Source organism: Talpa europaea (genome assembly GCF_964194135.1).
Source record: "Talpa europaea genome assembly, chromosome: 14".
Classification (NCBI taxonomy): domain Eukaryota; kingdom Metazoa; phylum Chordata; class Mammalia; order Eulipotyphla; family Talpidae; genus Talpa; species Talpa europaea.
In genome coordinates, this window is record NC_140082.1 from 52,365,755 (window position 1) to 52,384,973 (window position 19,219).

A 19,219-nucleotide genomic window follows, 5' to 3' on the forward strand; every position below is an offset into this window, starting at 1 on the left:
ACAAAGGAGCCTCTCAGCACATGTTTGTTGAATGAAAGCCTGAGCTCTTGTGAATCAGAAGTGCAGGAAAGGGGTGGATTGGAGGCAAAGATTAAGATTCCTGCTTGATAAACATTAGAATTTGTGGGTCAGAGTTTATCCTGGAGGATATGAGAGCAGAAGTTGTGACCTTGAGTCGAGATGGAGAGACAGGTGTAAATCTCAGTGCTTTAAAGCAGGAAAGACTAGATAGAAGTACAGTGATGAGGATTCCTCTGGGTTCCATGGATTTCAGGGGGACAGAAAGAAAGAAAACGTGGTAAGAAATTTTTACAGTGTACACCATTTACATGATCCCTAGAACACAATTCATATTGACAGAAATATGCAGAAAAGTACAACATAGGAAGAGAACGAACACTTTTTAAAATAAAGTGTAATACATTACTTTCTGGTAAAGTTTCGCCTACCAAATCTACTCATTTTTCATAAGTCAATAAATCCTTTCATAAGTCCATAAATTCGCTTTTCTGTAAAATACCCCCTTTATACCACTTTATTTATGACTTTGTAGAATCCTCCACTTGCTTAACTCTCCCCTCATCCAAAAAACATGACTAGTGACTTATGAGTATTACTGGATTATGAGTACCAACCTGTTTTGGAGCCACCAGCGTCTTAACTAATAGTATGTATTTATATGGTCTACTCTGTAAAATCAAAGCATAAGGTCGTTAATTAAACACTGAATAACAGTATCTAGGAATCAGACCATGCTGCTGACTAGAGTGGGGACCTGATAGTGGCTGACACCAGTTGGCCTTTCAGGGATTTTGCACAAGAGGAGTGTTGCCATGAGAGCAGCAGAGGGCGCTGTGGGGGGTGCTGTGGGCCCCACAAATGAATCAGTGAGGACCTGTCACTCACAAGTGCCTGAGCCTGGGGACTGGTTCCTGTGCTCCCAGATGGGGATTCAGGAAAGGGGCTCCTGACTTGGCCCAGTTTCCTGAGAAGGGGTCTTTGTGAGGTCTCAGCAAGTGCTTCCTCCCAGGGCTCTCCAAAGGGGTGAAGCAAACCATCCTCCTCGGTGTGATGTGTGATCTTACCTCCAGCAGTAGGGCTCAAGAAAGACCTGGGCTGTCCTTGGATGGAACCCCATTTCCATGTACAGCCCCTCCTGTGGCACAGATTGAGGAACAAAAGGAAGCCTAGGGCAGCCCAGCCCCATTGGGGCTCAGGGGCTATGAGCACCATGGCCTGGACACCTCCCTTCTTTGTCCTCCTCTCTCACTGCATAGGTGCCTGCGTTTGGGACCATAGGATGGGCCCTCAGAAGATGCATGGGCCCCTGGTAAATCCTCTTGTCTCTAGAACCGAGACCACCATCAAGTGTCTGGCCTCCTTCCAGTATCATGGGGCCAGTCTGTGCTGACTCAGCCACTATCAGTGTCTGGGAACCTGGGCCAGAGGGTCACCACGTCCTGCACTGGAATCAGCTCCAACATTGGGGGTTATGGTGTGGGCTGGTTCCAACAGAAAACAGGAACAACCCCCCCAAACCATCTATCGGGATAAGGGAGGATCAGGGGTCCCTGATGTATCTTCAGGCTCCAGGTCTGGCAGCTCAGCCACCCTGACCATCACTGGGCTCCAGCCTGAGGCCGAGGCTGATTATCACTGCTCAAGTTGGGATGACAGTCTGGATGATCACACAGAGCTCCAGGCCTGTGGGGAAGTGAGACACAAACACCCTTTCTCTTCTGCCAAGAGCAGGAATCCCTGAAGCTGCTGCTGAGGCTCAGCCTGGGCCTCTGATTCATCCTGATGCTTTCCTGGCCCAGACTCCTGCAGGGCATCCCCTTCATCTCTCCCTCCCAAGAGGTCTCAGATCCATCCTCACACCCTGCCCCCTGTCATGGGGACCCAACCATAGTTCCCAGATTTCCAGTCCCCTGGGCAGTGGTAGTGACAGGTGGGTCCAGAGCAGACAATGATGAAGAACAGCCTCTGTCAGTACCTTCTCCCTGTACTGTTGAAGGACCCACACAGCCCACCAGGGGTGAACCAGACAGGGGGTGGGCATGAAAGGGTCTTGGTGGAAAGTGGGGTTAGAGAGGAGGAGCTCTTCCTCCTTCCCCAACAACAAGACTGTGCTGTCTCCGTCCTCTGTCCTTCTGCTGAGCTGAAAGCAGGACCAATTCTCCCTCAGGACAGTTTTCAGGGCCCTCCCTCCACTATGTAAACTAGTGAAGGAGTGTCAGGAGCCCAGCATCTGAGGTTGCCTCTATATGGAGCCAGGCATGAGGGGAGGGAGGAGGAGGTGCAGCCTAGTGCAGGCCCAGGCAAGGAGTCCTCTCCTTCTGCCCTTCTCCCTCCACAATTTGTGAGGAGGGGCCAGTGGAAAAGGCAATGCTTGAGTAGTGCTTCCTGTCTCAGGGCAAGCACTCAATTTCAGACAAGGTGCAAAGTGCAGCAGGGCCTGCAGGGGTCAGTGTGGGGCTGAGTGAAGCCCAGGTTTGAAACCTCAGCTGTGACCCAGCACCTGGGGCTTAGCTGCTGCCATGAGCTCAGCGTTCCCAGGGCCTGGCTGCTCCTTCCCACAAAGCCCAGATGTCAAGATGAGCCACATGAGAAGTTCACCAGTGCTACGGCCTCCCCTAATTCCAGGGCAGAGGGGATTGAGTCTGATCCTCAGAGAGGCTGGAGGGAGAGTAGGTGGGATGAAGAGCATGAAGGGTCCCTGCTCCCATCTGTGAGGGATGGAATGAGAGATGTGGGTCCCAGTTAGGATATGGGCACACCTCTGAGGGCATCTCCACTGGGGTCAGGAGCCCTGTTCTCTGCTCCCTTTTACTCACTGCACAGGTGACTGGATTCTGGTGTCAGGCGAAGGTTCTATGAGAATATTTGGATTTTTCTTCCTCCTTGTTGAGGAACCTGTGTGTGGGCATTGTGCTGGGTCTCCCTCTTTATGAGTCTATGTATCATTGGAATGAATCACATATGGTGCTTCCTGGAAATGGGGAAACAGGGAAAAAAGAACCCGGAGGACACCACTGTGAGGAAAACCCCCTGACACCTGACATCCCAGTAGACAGTGACTGGTAGAGACCAGGTCATGAGAAAGCCCACAGAAACGGGTTATAAAAAGGAGCCCCAAATCCTTCTTCCAGTGCAGACATCTCCTGTCTTACCCCGTGCTCCCTTGCAGGGTATTTCAATAAATCCAACTTTTTTTTTTCTGCACTCTGCCTCTAGTGAATTCTTTGAATCAAGCACCTCTGACCTCAGCTGGTGATGACAAGCCACAATACCATCTTTACTGCATCTTCTCTGGCTGGAAAACCTTAAATTGTTATTCATGACAGTTTTTACCTCCCACAGATCAAAACCCCATGTGGGAGTGAGAAATTAGCATAACTATGTGTGGCACCCTGGGAGCCACAGTGCCTATGATTTCAGTCACAATGTGTGAGTAGAGGGGGCATCTGTGAACTGCAGGAAGTGTGTGCCCCTTCACCAGCAGGCGGAGCTGTGGGACTGCCCATGTGCCCTACACAATTGATCTGTGAATCCTCTCTCAAGGGAGCCTGGGTCTAGGGACTGTGTGGGGGCTTCCTGTTGGGGACTCAGTAGCTGTGCCTGCTGTGGCATGCCACAGTCCCCTAAGCAGAGACTTTTGTTGATGTCAGCAGGTGCTTCCTCCAAGGCTGTCCCAAGGGGTGAAGCAAAACCCCTCTTCTCAGTGTGAGGTGTGAGCTGAGCTCCAGCACCAGGGCCCAGGGAGGGCTGGGTAGTCCCTGGATGGAACCCCATTTGCATGCACAGCCCCTCCTGTGGCAGAGGGTGGGGAAGAAAAGGAGGCCTGGGGAGCCCAGCCCCATGTGGGGCTCAGGGGCTGTGAGCACCATGGCCTGGACGCCTCTCCTCCTTGTGATCCTCTCTTACTGCACAGGTGGGAAAACCTCCATGACAGAGCCAGTCTCCTGCTGTTCTCTGTCTTCTTTGTCAGATCCCAGGGAAATTTTACTCTGAGTTCTACCCCTCAACTTACATGTCTGTGTCTGCAGGTTCCCTCTCCCAGCCTGTGCTGACTCAGCCGCCCTCCCTCTCTGTGTCTCCTGGATCATCTGTCAGCCTCAACTGCACCCTGAGCAGTGGAGCCGTTGTTGCAGGTTACCACATGAGGTGGTTCCAGCAAAAGCCAGGGAGCCCTCCCCGGTACCTCCTGGGTTATAAATCAGACTCGGATAAGTACCAGGGCCCCGGGGTCCCCAGCCGCTTCTCTGGAGCCAAAGACACTGCGGCCAATGCGGGGCTCCTGCTCATCTCGGGGCCGCAGTCTGAGGATGAGGCCGACTACTACTGTGCTACATGGGATAGTAACTCAGAGACTCCACAGTGCTCCAGACCCATGAGGAAGTGAGACAAAAACCTCCCCTTGCTGCCCTGGCCTGGAACCCCTGAGCTCAGTACCAGGCCTCAGTCTGCTGACATTTGGTGACATCTTTTTGCTCTAATTTCCTTGGACACAGAGATGTGTCTCATTTCCTCATCATCCTTAGCTGAAAAGCTCATTTCTTCTTGCATTGGCCGTGTCTATACAGATAAAAGTCAGACTTGGGCTCGTTTCCCCCCAGGGAGGTGATGGAGCAGGAAGCAGGAGGTGGAGCCCACCCGGGTCCCCCAGGTCTAGGCCTGGCTCAGATGTGCAGGTGTCCTGAGCTGCTGGCCTGTCGTGGGGTGCAGCTGCCCCGAATCCATCTCCGGGGCTCAGCTGCAAGATACAGGAGCCTCTTTCCACATCAGAGGCCTCTAGCCTGTCTGGAGAGCTGCGTTTCCCACAGTGGGCTCAGTGTTGTGGTGCTAGGGGTGCTGAGCAACGGGGTGCCTCCACAGTGACATGTGACTGTGTGTGACTCCCCATGTGCTTTGGGACACCGGGCATCAGGCTCCTTGACAAGGTACCAGCTGGTGCCTTAGTCAGCTCTTCCCTCCCCCAGAGGGCCTGAGGCTCAGGCTATATGTCTGAGGGTGGGAGCACTTGGGGTTTAGAAATGCAAATGAAGATCCTTCCACCAAAGCAGAAAGACAAATTTCTAGGAACTGTGTCCCCACACTTGTGACAGGCCAGCAATGCAGTAGGGGGTGAGAACATTCACCAGAGACGGAGCTGGGAACAGAACCGGCAGACTGACTGAAATACTCTGCTGAGGGGAGTAGCAGGCGACTCAGGAGAGGTCTGCTGTGCCACGTGGGTTTCTCCCTGGCCGGGGATCAATCTAGTGCTGCAGTGGCTGAGGATAGTTTCATAGGTTACATCTTAACCCCTTGTGCCACCAGGGAAGCTCCCCAAAACTATTGATTATTAAGGATCTATTGTTTTCTAACATTTATTTATTCACTCTGACATATATTTATTCAGTACATATTATTTGTTTTGTGCCTAATAGTATGGATGTCCTGAGAATGCAGAGTTAGCAAAACAAAAGCTTAGCTCCGAGCCTGGAAATGTGTTGCATCCGGATGTGCACGGAGGCTGGTCCTGCAGTGGAAAGGAAGGCGGGTGGGTGCAGGGTCTTTAGGGAATCAGGACTATAATTAGGGCAGTGCCGGCATAGTGAAGGGAGTTGGCTGAGGCTCTAGTCACATGTAAACTCAAAGGAATATTATGTTATGGAAGAGAAGATAGTGCTGGTCTGGAAGGGATGATGGGGACTGAGAGCTCACCACGTTACCTGAATAGATTGGGTAAGAGCAAAGAGGTAACTACTTGGAGAAATCCGTCTCTCCAGGAGGACCAAGTTTTGATAACTCAAGAGGGTAGATAAAAAAATGCTTTAGGATAGTTAAGGTTACAGAAACTTATGTAATGGAAAGTTTTGGAAGATGTTTCAGAAAAGGAGGTCTTTGCCTTCCTAGAAACTTCATTATCTTCTCTTACTTTCTCATTCCCTTACACATGTTGTTCGGAATAAATTTTGTGTACTCTAGGACTTCTAGAACGTTGAAAATGCCACTGGATGAGAATGGCACATATTAAAAAAACTAGCAACAACAAATGTTGGCGAGGTTGTGGAGAAAAAGGAACTCTTCTGCACTGTTGGTGGGAGTGCAAACTGGTCCAACCACTATGGAGAGCTGTGTGGAGATTTCTGGACCTACTAAACATAGAGCTTCCATATGATCCAGCAATTCCACTCCTAGGTATTTACCCAAAGGACACAGAAACATCAATTCCAAAGAGCACCTGCACCCCTATGTTTATAGCAGCACTATTTACAATAGCTAAGCTTTGGAAACAGCCCAAATGCCCAAAAATAGATGACTGGATCAAGAAGATGTGGTACATATATACCATGGAATATTACTCAGCATTCAAAAAAGATAAACACATGCAATTTGCAGCAACATGGATGGCGCTGGAAGGGATCATGCTCAGCGAAATAAGCCAAAAAGAAAAAGAAAAATACCGGATGGTCTCACTCATAGCAGGAATCTAGAAAACTTAAATAAGGGATCAGGAAAATGAATAACTATAAGAAAGTGAAAATCAAAATCAACAAAAAACTATGAACCAGAGACACTTTTTGGGGGGCGGGGGCCGGGAGGGGAGGGATTGGGGTCAGAATGGGGCATGTGCAGTTGTATGGGGGAATATAAAAATAAAATTTATTATTTAAATAAATAAATAAATAAATAAATAAATAAACTAAATCAAATTGTGGGAAAAAAAAAAAAGAAAAGAAAATGCCACTGGACCCTGTAACCACAAGTTGCTTGTCCTTGCTCTGTTCATTCTTGCTCTGTTCCCATTTATCTCTACTTCCAAAAGTATTTTTTAAAGATTTTATTTTACTTTATTTATGCATACAAGAACTGGTGTGTGGGCCAGAGGTGCAGGGGAGGGTGAGTGGATTCACTGGAGACAAAGTTAGGATCAGAAAAGGTGGATTTGTTATAGGGCAACCCCGATATAAAATAAAATGGGTTGCCTGGCTGTGGATTCTCACCCGCGCACTTAAAAGGGACTTATTAATACTCCACTACAGGCACACACAAAAGGTTAATAAAAGGTTTATTTACAAGGGAAATGGAAATAAGGAAAATGTACAACTCAGGGAGAAAATAGGGAAATAAAGTCTTTAATGCGTCCTACCCAATCCGCCCACCTGGAAACCCAAAGTCACTCTCGGAGCTGGCTGGACGCTGCTAGCTGGCGGAGAGCCCAAATGGGGGACCCCCCCAAAACCCATGTGTCTGCCTTTATACCAACTTGGCTGCTTAACCCCACCCTCAGGTCCCAGCCACCTTCCCTTTGGTGGTGATGGGATTTGGAGTTCCCAGTGTCTTTGGCTTTTGCCTGGGGTGGGGGGTGGAGTCCACAAAGCCTGTATGGAATTAGCTTTAGGACATCCTTTTCCCCCTAACAATTCCCCCCTTTCACTTTTTGCCACCATTTCCATGGTGATGAAGATCGAATATGTGGATGTTGGGATGCAGTCTCAGATGAACATTTTTCCAGGTTCCAGTGTGAAAGAAAACCAGTCCCTCCAGTTATTTGTCCATTGTGGAAAGCAAAAGTCCTCTATTCCTGGAAAAGCAGTTCATCAGTTCAAGCCAAAAAAAAAAAAAAAAAAAAAACATCTGGCGGCATTAGCCAAAACAAGACAGCAAATACGTCAAAATCACAGGGAAAAAAAATCTTAAAATGGTTCAACTGATGTAAAATACAAATTTTCTCAACCTTGATCACAAACTTTTAATAGCATAGCAAAAGTTTGCAAACTAAATCTACTTTTAAACCATTTTTCCTATTTTTGCATAAAACCACAGGGCAGAATAACTAAACAGCAATTTTTTAGCTGGCTTTGTTGGAATACTCCATATAGGATCAGAGCGAACCGTTGGCATCCGGTCGATGTAGGCTTCAGGAACAAAGTTGGTCTCATCAGAATCCACCTGGGCTTTCCTCTTCTCGAGGGTACCAGGGCTTTTTCGTTGGCCGGGTTGTCCAGTCCTGCCAATGGAGGCAAGCTTCCTCACCTTCTTTGGAGGTCTCTGGAACCCTACAAACAAAGCAAACAGGTTCTCCTTTTCTTGGTTCAGCTCTTTTACAACTTTCTGGAAGAACTCCACACAAAGCCACACAATCAAACTCATGTCCAATTTTTTTGTTTAAGCAGACAAAATCCCTATGGAAGTTATGCAAAAACAGACTCTGAGATACGTAGCAAAAATTACTACCACTATTTGTATGCTGTGTTGGTATCAAGGGGAGAGAAAAATGTGACAAGTTAGCTTTGCTGAAAAAAAATGCAACCTTGCTGCAAATCCTGGTCACCAAAACAAGAAAACTTTGTGGATTCAGAACAAAGTGCAAAAAAATTATCAGTAGTTTGTCAAAGAAAACTTAGTAAATATCAGGTGTATTTCCAGGTCTATTCAGTCCTTTGTAGGAAATTTTTTTTTACTTTCAATAGTTCCATCAATAGGAATCTGTTGAGACCATGTCTCCCTATATTTCCAGAAACAATTTCTGTAGATATTAAACAACTGAAGTATACAATATGACAAGGTGACAATCACCATTGACAATTTACATACATACCAGGTACTGAGAGGTTTTATACACATTTTAGAAAACCACTGTTAACATTTCTGTACATGCCAAAGTTTTACCATTTTCCCAAGAGACAATGCATCCCTTCCAGTTTTACTTCATTAGGTAAAGCCAGATAGAACAAATTCATCTAATGCCTTTCCCAGGAGGAAAGAAAGAAACTTTGTGGAGTGTCTCAGGAGCTCTACTGAGGTTCCACAAAATTTCCTTGCATCAGCCAAATGACAGGCTAACAAATTTGTTCTTGAATTTAGATATCTGGGAAGCTTTGCCATAAATTTCAGAAAAATAACAGAAACAACAATATTCAATCTCTATGAAGCCACCGGCTTAGTTCAGTATAGCACAATGTTGACAAACCATAACCTTTAGTTTTTCTCATAACTGGAGACTTTTTTTTTTCCCAACGTCTATGGGCACCATGTACACCAATTTGTCAATCACTGGAGGCCAAGACAGTTAGACACAAGGACATACAGACAGACAACATATAGACACAAAGAGCTCTTTAGTTACCATTTGTCATGCGTGGGATATCCCATACAACTGCAGTTTCACTCATAGGCCAAAGTAACAAAAAAAAAAAGAAAACCAAGCAGAGAAAAAAAACCCTCAAAGTTAAAAAAAACAAAAAGTTGATAGGAAATAACAAATCAAGATTGAAAACCTTTCTATGTAAAAAAAAAATACTGCCAGCACATGCATGATCCTAGATGTTATTTCATGTCTCCTCAACTTTGAAAGGAAGAAGATCGGTTAGAGCATGTTAGTTTTTTTCTCAGGGTTTCTTCAGAAAAAAATGAGTCCTTGGGTATCCTGCAACAATAACTGGAAAAGAAGTCAGTAACATTCAAGTTTTTTTCTGTTTCTTAAACAAATATCTCAAGTCCTCAATGGGTTCACAAGACCAGTGGGACTTCGTCTCTGGGTCAGTTCCTTCTGGCGCTTTCTTAACTCTGGAATGATGTACCCAGGGTTTTATACCTGCAAGTTTCAGAGAAGTATGTGTGCTTAGCAAAACGTCACATGGACCAGTCCATTTTTCTGACAGCTGGTTTTGGGCATCCCCACTCTGCCAGGTCTTCAGTAAGACCTGATCTCCAGGTCTGAAGGGATGCAATGGTTGATCAGGAGGCATAGAGATCCTCGAGGCATAGAGATCCTCGAGGTTGCAAAGAACCTCCTGGATGTGTTTCACATATTGTGTGATCCAGCAATCTTGTGCTTTTTCCGGACTGGCTTTCAGAACTGAGGCCTGGAAGGGTCTTCCGAACACAATCTCAAAGGGGCTTAATTGTAGCCCACTTCTAGGTGCCACTCTTATCCGGAGGAGGGCAAGGGATAGTACCTGGTCCCAACGAAGCTGTGTTTCTTGGCACAGTTTTGCCAAGGTTTTCTTTAAGGTGTGGTTCATTTTCTCCGTTTGTCCAGAAGACTGCGGTCTCCATGCAGCATGCAATTTCCAGCTGATCTGTAACGCACTGCTTACTGCATGAGTAACGTCAGAGACAAATGCTGGCCCATTATCAGTCTGGATAGAGTCCGGCAACCCAAAGCGAGGAATTATCTCCTTCAGCAGCTGTTTTGCAACCTCGGAAGCTTTTTCCGTCTTTGTGGGAAATGCTTCCACCCATCCCGAGAACGTGTCCACAAAAACCAATAGGTATTTGAAGTTGCCTGTTGTTCTAGGCATTTGTGTAAAGTCCACCTGCCAGTCCTCAAAAGGGCACTTGCCTCGATATTGAACCCCAATGGCTTTAGGGTGGGAGTCAGTCTTGGGGTTATTCCTGGCACATAGTTGACAACCTTGGGTGATCCGTTGTGCTATTCTATGCAAATATGGTCCCTCAAATATGGGCGCACTCTTTCTAATAAGGCATTTCTCCCATAGTGAGATCCTTTGTGAAGATGTTTTAGCACCGGATATACCAGGGCCTCCGGGAGGAATATCATCCCATGGGAGTTTACTCTCCAAGTAGAGCTGGGGTCAAACTCAGTAAATCCCCATGCACGAGCTCTCTCCTCATCCCGCTCGGTGTATTCAGGAGCATACTGAGTCAGGTCCACAAGAGGGATGAGTGCACCCTGGAGGGCAGAATGGGCAGAACGGGCAGCGGCCTTAGCCACCCGATCAGCTGCCCTGTTGCCCTTTGCCATGTCAGACCCATCCTTTTGGTGGCCAGGACAATGCATCATGGCAAAAGCTGATGGTAAAGCTACTGCCTTTAACAAGGCCAGGATTTCTTTTTTTTTTTTTTTAATATTAAATTTTATTTTTATATTCCCCCATACAATTGCAAACGCCCCATTCTGACCCCAATCCTTCCCCTCCCGCCCCCCACCCCCCAAAAAGTGTCTCTGGTTCATAGTTTTTTGTTGATTTTGATTTTCACTTTCTTATATTCATTTTCCTGGTCCCTTATTTAAGTTTTCTAGATTCCTGCTATGAGTGAGACCATCCGGTATTTTTCTTTTTCTTTTTGGCTTATTTCGCTGAGCATGATCCCTTCCAGCGCCATCCATGTTGCTGCAAATTGCATGTGTTTATCTTTTTTGAATGCTGAGTAATGTTCCATGGTGTATATGTACCACATCTTCTTGATCCAGTCATCTATTTTTGGGCATTTGGGTTGTTTCCAAAGCTTAGCTATTGTAAACAGTGCTGCTATAAACATAGGGGTGCAGGTGCTCTTTGGAATTGATGTTTCTGTATCCTTTGGGTAAATACCTAGGAGTGGAATTGCTGGATCCTATGGAAGCTCTATGTTTAGTAGGTCCAGAAATCTCCACACAGCTCTCCATAGTGGTTGGACCAGTTTGCACTCCCACCAACAGTGCAGAAGAGTTCCTTTTTCTCCACAACCTCGCCAACATTTGTTGTTGCTAGTTTTTTTAATATGTGCCATTCTCACTGGTGTGAGATGGTATCTCATGGTAGTTTTGATTTGCATTTCCCTGATTACAAGTGATGTTGAACATTTTTTCATATGTCTGTTGGCCATTTGCATTTCCTCTTCAGAGAAGTTTCTTTTTAGCTCTTCTGCCCATTTTTTGACTGGATTATTTTCTTTGTTGTTGTTGAGTCTCATCAGCTCTTCGCAGATTTTTGTGATCAGTCCTTTATCATTAGTGTTGGGTGCAAAAATGTTCTCCCAGTTGGTGGGGTTTCTCTTTGTTTTTGTTATTGTCTCTTTTGCTGTGCAGAAGCTCTTTAATTTGATGTAGTCCCAGCTGTTTATCTTTGCCTTCACTATCACTGCTTTGGGTGATGTGTCTGTAAAGATGTCTTTGATGTGCATATCACATAGTGTTTCACCTATATTTCCTTCTATGTATTTTATGGTTTCAGGTCTTATGTCTAGTTCTTTAACACATTTTGAGTTGATTTTTGTGTATGGTGTGAGGTAGTGGTCAAGCTTCATTCTTTTGCATGTAGCGACCCAGTTTTCCCAGCACCATTTATTGAACAAACTTTCTTTGCTCCAATGCATAGTCTTTGCTCCTTTGTCAAAGATTAGTTGACCATAAATCTGTGGGTTTATTTCTGGATTTTCTATTCTATTCCATTGGTCTGTATGTCTGTTCTTGTTCCAATACCATGCAGTTTTGATGATTATGGCTTTGTAGTATAGTTTGAAGTCTGGGAGTATGATGCCTCCATCTCCTTCTTTTTTTTTCAGTAGAGCTTTGGCTATTCGGGGTTTTTGGTGATTCCATATGAATTTCATCAATAATTGTTCTATTTCTTTGAAGAATGCCATTGAGATTTTGATTGGAATAGCATTGAATCTGTATATTGCTTTTGGTAGGATGGCCATTTTAATAATGTTTATTCTTCCAATCCATGAGCAGGGGATGTCTTTCCATTTCTTTGTGTCTTCTTCTATTTGTTTTAACAGTGTTTTATAGTTTTCTTTGTATAGGTCCTTTACCTCTTTTGTTAGATTTATTCCCAAATATTTGATTTTTTTGTTTCGATAATAAAAGGGGTGGTTTTTTTGATTTCTTCTTCTTCAGATTTATTGTTTGTGTATAGGAAGGCTACTGACTTTTGCGTGTTGATTTTGTATCCTGCCACTTTACTGAATTGATTGATGAGTTGAATTAGTTTTTCTGTGGAGATTTTGGGGTTCTCTATGTATATTATCATATCATCTGCAAATAGTGATAGTTTGACTTCTTCTTTTCCTATTTGGATTCCTTGGATGTCTTTCTCTTGTCTTATTGCTCTGGCTAGGACTTCCAGTATTATATTGAAAAGCAGTGGTGAGAGTGGACATCCTTGTCTTGTTCCAGATCTTAATGGAATTGCTTTCAGCTTTTCACCATTGAGAATGATACTGGCTGTTGGCTTGTCATATATGGCCTTTATGATGTTGAGGTATGTTCCTTGTATCCCAAGAATTTCAAGGGCTTTTATCATGAATGGGTGTTGCACTTTGTCGAAAGCTTTCTCAGCATCTATTGATATTATCATATGGTTTTTATATTTCTTTTTGTTGATGTGTTGGATAACGTTGATTGATTTTCGGATGTTAAACCATCCTTGTGCCCCTGGAATGAATCCAACTTGGTCGTGGTGAATTATCTTATGGATACATTGTTGGATTCTGATAGCTAAAATTTTATTGAGGATTTTTGCATCAGTGTTCATTAGGGAGATTGACCTGTAGTTTTCCTTTTTTGTGTTGTCCTTATTCGGTTTTGGTATTAGTGTAATATTGGCTTCATAGAACTTGTTTGGTATTGTCCCTTCCTTCTCAATTTTTTGGAAGAGTTTGTGAAGGATAGGCACTAATTCGTCTCCGAATGTTTGGTAGAATTCATTTGTAAATCCATCAGGTCCTGGGCTTTTGTTTTTGGGGAGGTTTTTGATTACCATTTCAATTTCGCTGCTTGTAATTGGTCTGTTTAGGTGTTCTATTTCTTCTTTATCTAGCTTTGTGTGATTGTAGAGTTGTAGGAATTTGTCCATCTCCTCTAGATTGTTGAACTTGTTTCCATATAACTGTTCATAGTAGTTACTGATTATTCTTTTGATTTCTGCTGTGTCCGTTGTGATTTCTCCTCTTTCATTTATGATCCTGTGTATTTGTGCTTTCTCCCTTTTTTCCTTTGTGAGCCTGGCTAGGGGTTTGTCTATTTTATTGATTTTTTTCGAAGAACCAGCTCTTGGTTTCATTGATCTTTTGGATTGTTTTTTTAGTTTCCATTTCATTTATTTCTGCTTTGGTTTTTATTATTTCTTTTCTTCTACTAGTTTTGGGGTTTTTTTGTTGTTCTTTTTCTAGATCTTTGAGCTTCGAGATTAGGTTGTTTCTTTGAGTTCTTTCTTGTTTTTTGATGTGAGCTTCTATTGCTATATATTTTCCTCTTATTACTGCTTTTGCTGCATCCCATACATTTAGGATATTGGTGTCCTCCTTGTCATTCAATTCAAAGAATTTTTTAATTTCTTCTTTGATCTCCTTGTTAGTCCAGTGGTCTTCCAGTAGTGTGGCTTTTAATCTCCATGAGGTAGGATAGTTCCAACAAGGCCAGGATTTCTAATGGGTGTTTGACGTCCTTGTTACTGGCAGTAAGAAGTCCCCGCTCCTTCCAAATGGCCCTGTGCATGTGGGGAATCATAAAAGAGTATTTTGAGTCAGTAAATATATTGACTCTTTTACTTTTTGAGAGTTCCAAGGCATGGGTCAGGGCTATAAATTGGCTTTCTGCACTGATGTACCTGCCAGAAGAGCCTTGGCTTCCATGGTGTTCTGGAGCATCACCACTGGGTATCCCGCACATCGACGGCCTTGGTCCATGAAGCTGCTGCCATCTGTAAATAGCTCCCACTCTGGATCCGGCAGAGGCTGGTCAGTTAGATCTGGTCAGCTGGCATACACTGTGTCTATGGTTTCTAAACTGTTATGGTTTAAAGTGTCATCCTCAGGTCTGTCTGCATTGCTTGGAAGCAGTGTGGCAGGATTCAGGGAATTAGAAACCTGCAGTTTCACATTAGGATTGTCCAACAGAGCTGCTTGATATTTTCCCATTCGCCCAGCGGTTAACCAAAGTCCACCCTTCTGCTCCAGCAATGTCAAGACCTGATGTGGCACACACACAGTGATGGGCTGACCCAATGTAAACTTCTCTGCCTCGTGTAGGAGGTCACAAGTGGCAGCCACAGCACGCAAACATGGAGGCCATCCCTTTGTGGTGTGGTCCAATTGTTTGGACAGATATGCAATGGGCTGCATTTCTGGCCCCAACAATTGGATCAGCACTCCTAGGCCAACCCCCTGTCTCTCATGTACATAAAGTCTGAATGGCTTCCTCAGATCCGGAAGCCCTAATGCTGGTGCTGAGATCAACTTTACTTTTATTTCATCAAAAGCCTTTTGACATTCTGGAGTCCAAGACAAAGGTTCAGAGTCCAGGCCTTTGAAAGCATCATATAAGGGTTTTGCTATTAGTCCAAAATTAGGAATCCAAATCCTACAAAATTAGAAATCCAAATCCTACAAAACCCAACTATACCCAAAAATCCGCGCAACTGTCCCCGGTTGCTGGGGACTCTAAGGGCTGAAATTACCTGTTTTCTTTCCGTCATCAGGCTCCGTCTGCCTTTCTTAATTTCAAACCCCAAATAGGACACAGTTTGTTTGCATATCTGTGCCTTGTTAGGTGACACCTTGTAGCCACATTCTGCCAGGTGGTTCAGTACCACTATGATATTTTCCAGACAAGATTCGTAGTCTGGACTTGCAATCAATAAATCATCTATTATTGCAATAAGACACCCTGGTTTAGTTGAACCTTCCTGAGATCCCTGGCCAGTATTTCCCCAAAAATAGTTGGGGAGTTCTTAAATCCCTGTGGAAGCACAGTCCAGCAATACTGGCGCGTGCTCTTGGACTTAGGGTCCTGCCACTCAAAGGCAAAAAGCAGTTGATCCTGGACATCTATTGGGATACAGAAAAAGGCATCCTTAAGGTCTAACAACAAAAAACACCCAAAGTCACTAGGTATGGTAGTTGATAGGGTGTACGATTAGGCACAGTGGGATGTAAATCCGGAACAATATCATTAATAGCCCTTAAATCTTGGACAAAATGGTACTTGCCTGTATGGGGTTTCTTCACTGGCAGAATCGAAGTGTTGTAAGGTGAGCGGCAGGGCCGAATGAGTCCAGATTGAAGGAACCTTTTCAATACTGGCTCAATTCCCCTCAAGGCCTCCTCCTTTAAGGAGTATTGTTTCCTTCTTGGGGTTCTGCTCCCCTCTATCACTTCTATCCTTACAGGCTCCGCATTTTTCACACGTCCTGGGGTTCCATCAGCCCATACCCATTTACTTACTCTTTCAACAATTTCTGGAGGTAAAATTTCACTTTTGGTGGAGCATCTTGAGTAAGTAATATCTGGAACCGCAGAGCATGCTCTGGAGGTAACTGTAGGTGAAGCCTCTGATTTTTGGGTGAGAATATAATTCGTGCATTGAGCTTACTTAAAAGGTCACAAACAAGTAGAGGGTTTGGACACTCTTCCAAGCTGTGCTGGAGCTGTGTGGTGCCTAGCCGGCACTCCAAAGGTTGTAGGAAGGCTTTCTGTTGTGGCCTCCCCATAATCCCAGTGACTGCTGCAGTCTCTTTGCTCATTTTAGTTAATTTCAAATTTAAAACTGAGTATGTTGCTCCAGTGTCCACCAAGAAATCAATCAGACAATCCCCCACAGCTAGGGTTACCCGGGGCTCCGGGTATTTTAATGGGCTGAAGATCTAGTGGAGCCCCTGGGCACCCCTATTCTTCATCTGAACCTTCTCCATGAACTATCATTTGTCTCCTTTTCTCCACACTTGGCTCCAGATTCCTTCTACTGTCTATATTCCCTCCTATCTTCACCTGAGGCTCTACTCTGTGCTATCACTGGTCTCCTGTCCTCTGAGCTGGGCTCTCGATTCCTTCTCCGTCTGTATTCCCTACCATCATCTGAGCCTCTACTCTGTGTAACATCTGTCTTCTTTCCTCTCTCCTTGGTTCCTGGTTCTGTGTGCTCCTCCTATATTCCCTCCTGTAACCCCTGCGTGATTCATCTTGTCATGGTGTCCTCAGTCTTCCATCCTGCCTTCTGGAATTACTGCATCTGCCGCTTCCCTGGAACCTGGGACAACTGTACTTCCAATGTCCCTCTTCCCTAGAGAAAGCACTGATCTCTTCCTAGGGGTTCACGTCTCTGTCCATTACTGTTTCCCCGAAACCCTGGCCTGTGCTCTCTTTGTACAAAAACAGTCGCAGATTTCGGTCTCCTGTCCTCTCTGTTATTATAAACCTTAAATGCTAAGTCCACTACCTGGGACAGACTCATCTCTGTGACGCCGTCTATCTTTGTTAACTTTCTCCTTATGTCTGGAGCACTATTTGTGATGAACGCCATAGTGATCAAATGAGCATTTTCTGGGGCATCTGGATTTATATCCATGTGGTTTGTGTATGTCTGAATAATCCTCTCAAGGAACTCTGATGGATCCTCATTAGCCCCTTGTGCAAGTTCTAATATTTTGTTAAATTTTTTTTGTTTGGGGATTCCCTGCTCCAGTCCTACCAATAAACATTTTTTATACAGATTCAACTTCGCCATTCCTCCATCGTTGGGGTCCCATCCAAGATCTTCCTCTGGGACAGCAATCTCTGGCTCTGGGGATTGGCTATCCTGTTGGTGGAGACGGTCATCCTCCTCCCTGGCTTTCCTCACTACCATCCTCCGCTCATCTAGACCTAGTAAAGTATGTAACATTGACTGTGTATCTGCCCAGTTAGGGCGGTGGGAGACGAAGATGGAGGCAAACAAGTTCGCCATCCTCTTAGGAGCCTGCCCATGTGGGGGGACAGAGCTCCTCCAATTTAGGAGGTCCCCAGTGCTAAAAAGATGGTGCGACCAAAAGTACCCAGCAGGTCGCCCCTGTTCATTCAAGCCACCCAGTGGCAACTGGCAAAGAGGAAACTGTCCTGCCTCAGGGTGATCCTTCCTGCCAAAATGGGTACCAATTCTACTGTGGGGAGGAGACGCCATTTTAGTTTCCTCCCCGGAGGGCAATGGAGGCTGTGAAGCCTCAAGATTCTGCGCGGGAGGAGCCTCGGGAGGGGCCTCCTCACGTGGTGAAGGCCTTTGTCCTGAAGCCTCAGGAGTCTGCATGGGAGGGGCCCCTTCACTTGAAGAAGGCTTTTGTCCCGATGTGTTTAAGGTATTTAGCAAATGATACTCCTCCTTTTCTAACTCTGCCCTTCTGCAGTCCTCATGGGAAGGAGAAGGTTTATCTCTTCCCTGTGCCATTAGCCTAGCCTTCACCTCCGCCATATCCAATTTATGGAGGGTAGCCTGTATCTGGTCCTGCATACTTTTATTTTATTTTATTTTATTTTTTTATAGAGGCATGTTTTATTTTATTTTATTTATTTGTTTGTTTGTTTGTTTTGTTTTGTTTATACATGCGCTGGGTACAGTCAGAAGTGCGGGAGGGTGAGAGAATTCACCAGAGCCAGAGCGGGGAGCAGAGCAGGCACAAGGACCGAAGTACACTGCTGAGGGGAGCAGCAGGCGGCCTGCATACTTTTAAAAGCTGACTCAAAAACTTAACGGTTTTCATCCCTCACATTCTCAATAGTTAAATCAAAAGCCTGATTTTGTTGTTGCACTTGATCCTGCATGCTTTTAAAAGCTGACTCAAAAGTCTGATTTTGTTGTTGCACTTGATACTGCATGCTTTTAAAAGCTGACTCAAAAACGTTACAATTTTCATCCCTTATACTCTTAATAGTTAAATCAAAAACCTGTTTTTGTTGTTGCATAGCTAAGTTAAGAGCTTGAATTTGTTGCAGCACATTCTCAGTATGTGAAGTAGAACCTCCATTTCTCATAGAAACAAGAATGTAGCAAATGGCACCTATGCACATTACCAAAAAAACACCCAGAAGCACAGACTGTAAAGGGATAGCTTGTGAACCACTCACATAAGTATACAGAAGTAAAATCATGAGCCATACACTAGGCTTAATCCAATTATTTACACTTATCAAACTGGTGGTAATATTTAATGGAAAAAGGCTACTTAAATTCAAGGCCGGAAAAAAACTGAAAGAACTCAAGTTAGGGTTAAAACCATTTATGTTCATGGTTGAGGCCACCTGTGGGTTAAAACCACACCCACAAGAGCCATATGCGCGGGGGGGGGGGGGGGGAAACAGACTTTTCAAGACGTGAAACAAAGATTTTCACTGTGAGTCCTGCAGACCTAGTGCGCTTTATGGTGACCAACGCAAGAAAAATTACTTTGGGCTGGTCAACCACAGGTGAAGCTTGGAAACCAAGTTGGGTGCCAAACTGTTATAGGGCAACCCCGATATAAAATAAAACGGGTTGCCTGGCTGTGGATCCTCACCCGCGCGCTTAAAAGGGACTTATTAATACTCCACTACAGGCACACACAGAAGGTTAATAGAAGGTTTATTTACAAGGGAAAGGGAATTAAGGAAATGTACAATGCAGGGAGAAAATAGGGAAATAAAGTCTTTAATGCATCCTCCCCGATCCGCCGACCTGGAAATCCAAAGGCCCTCTCAGAGCTGGCTAGATGCT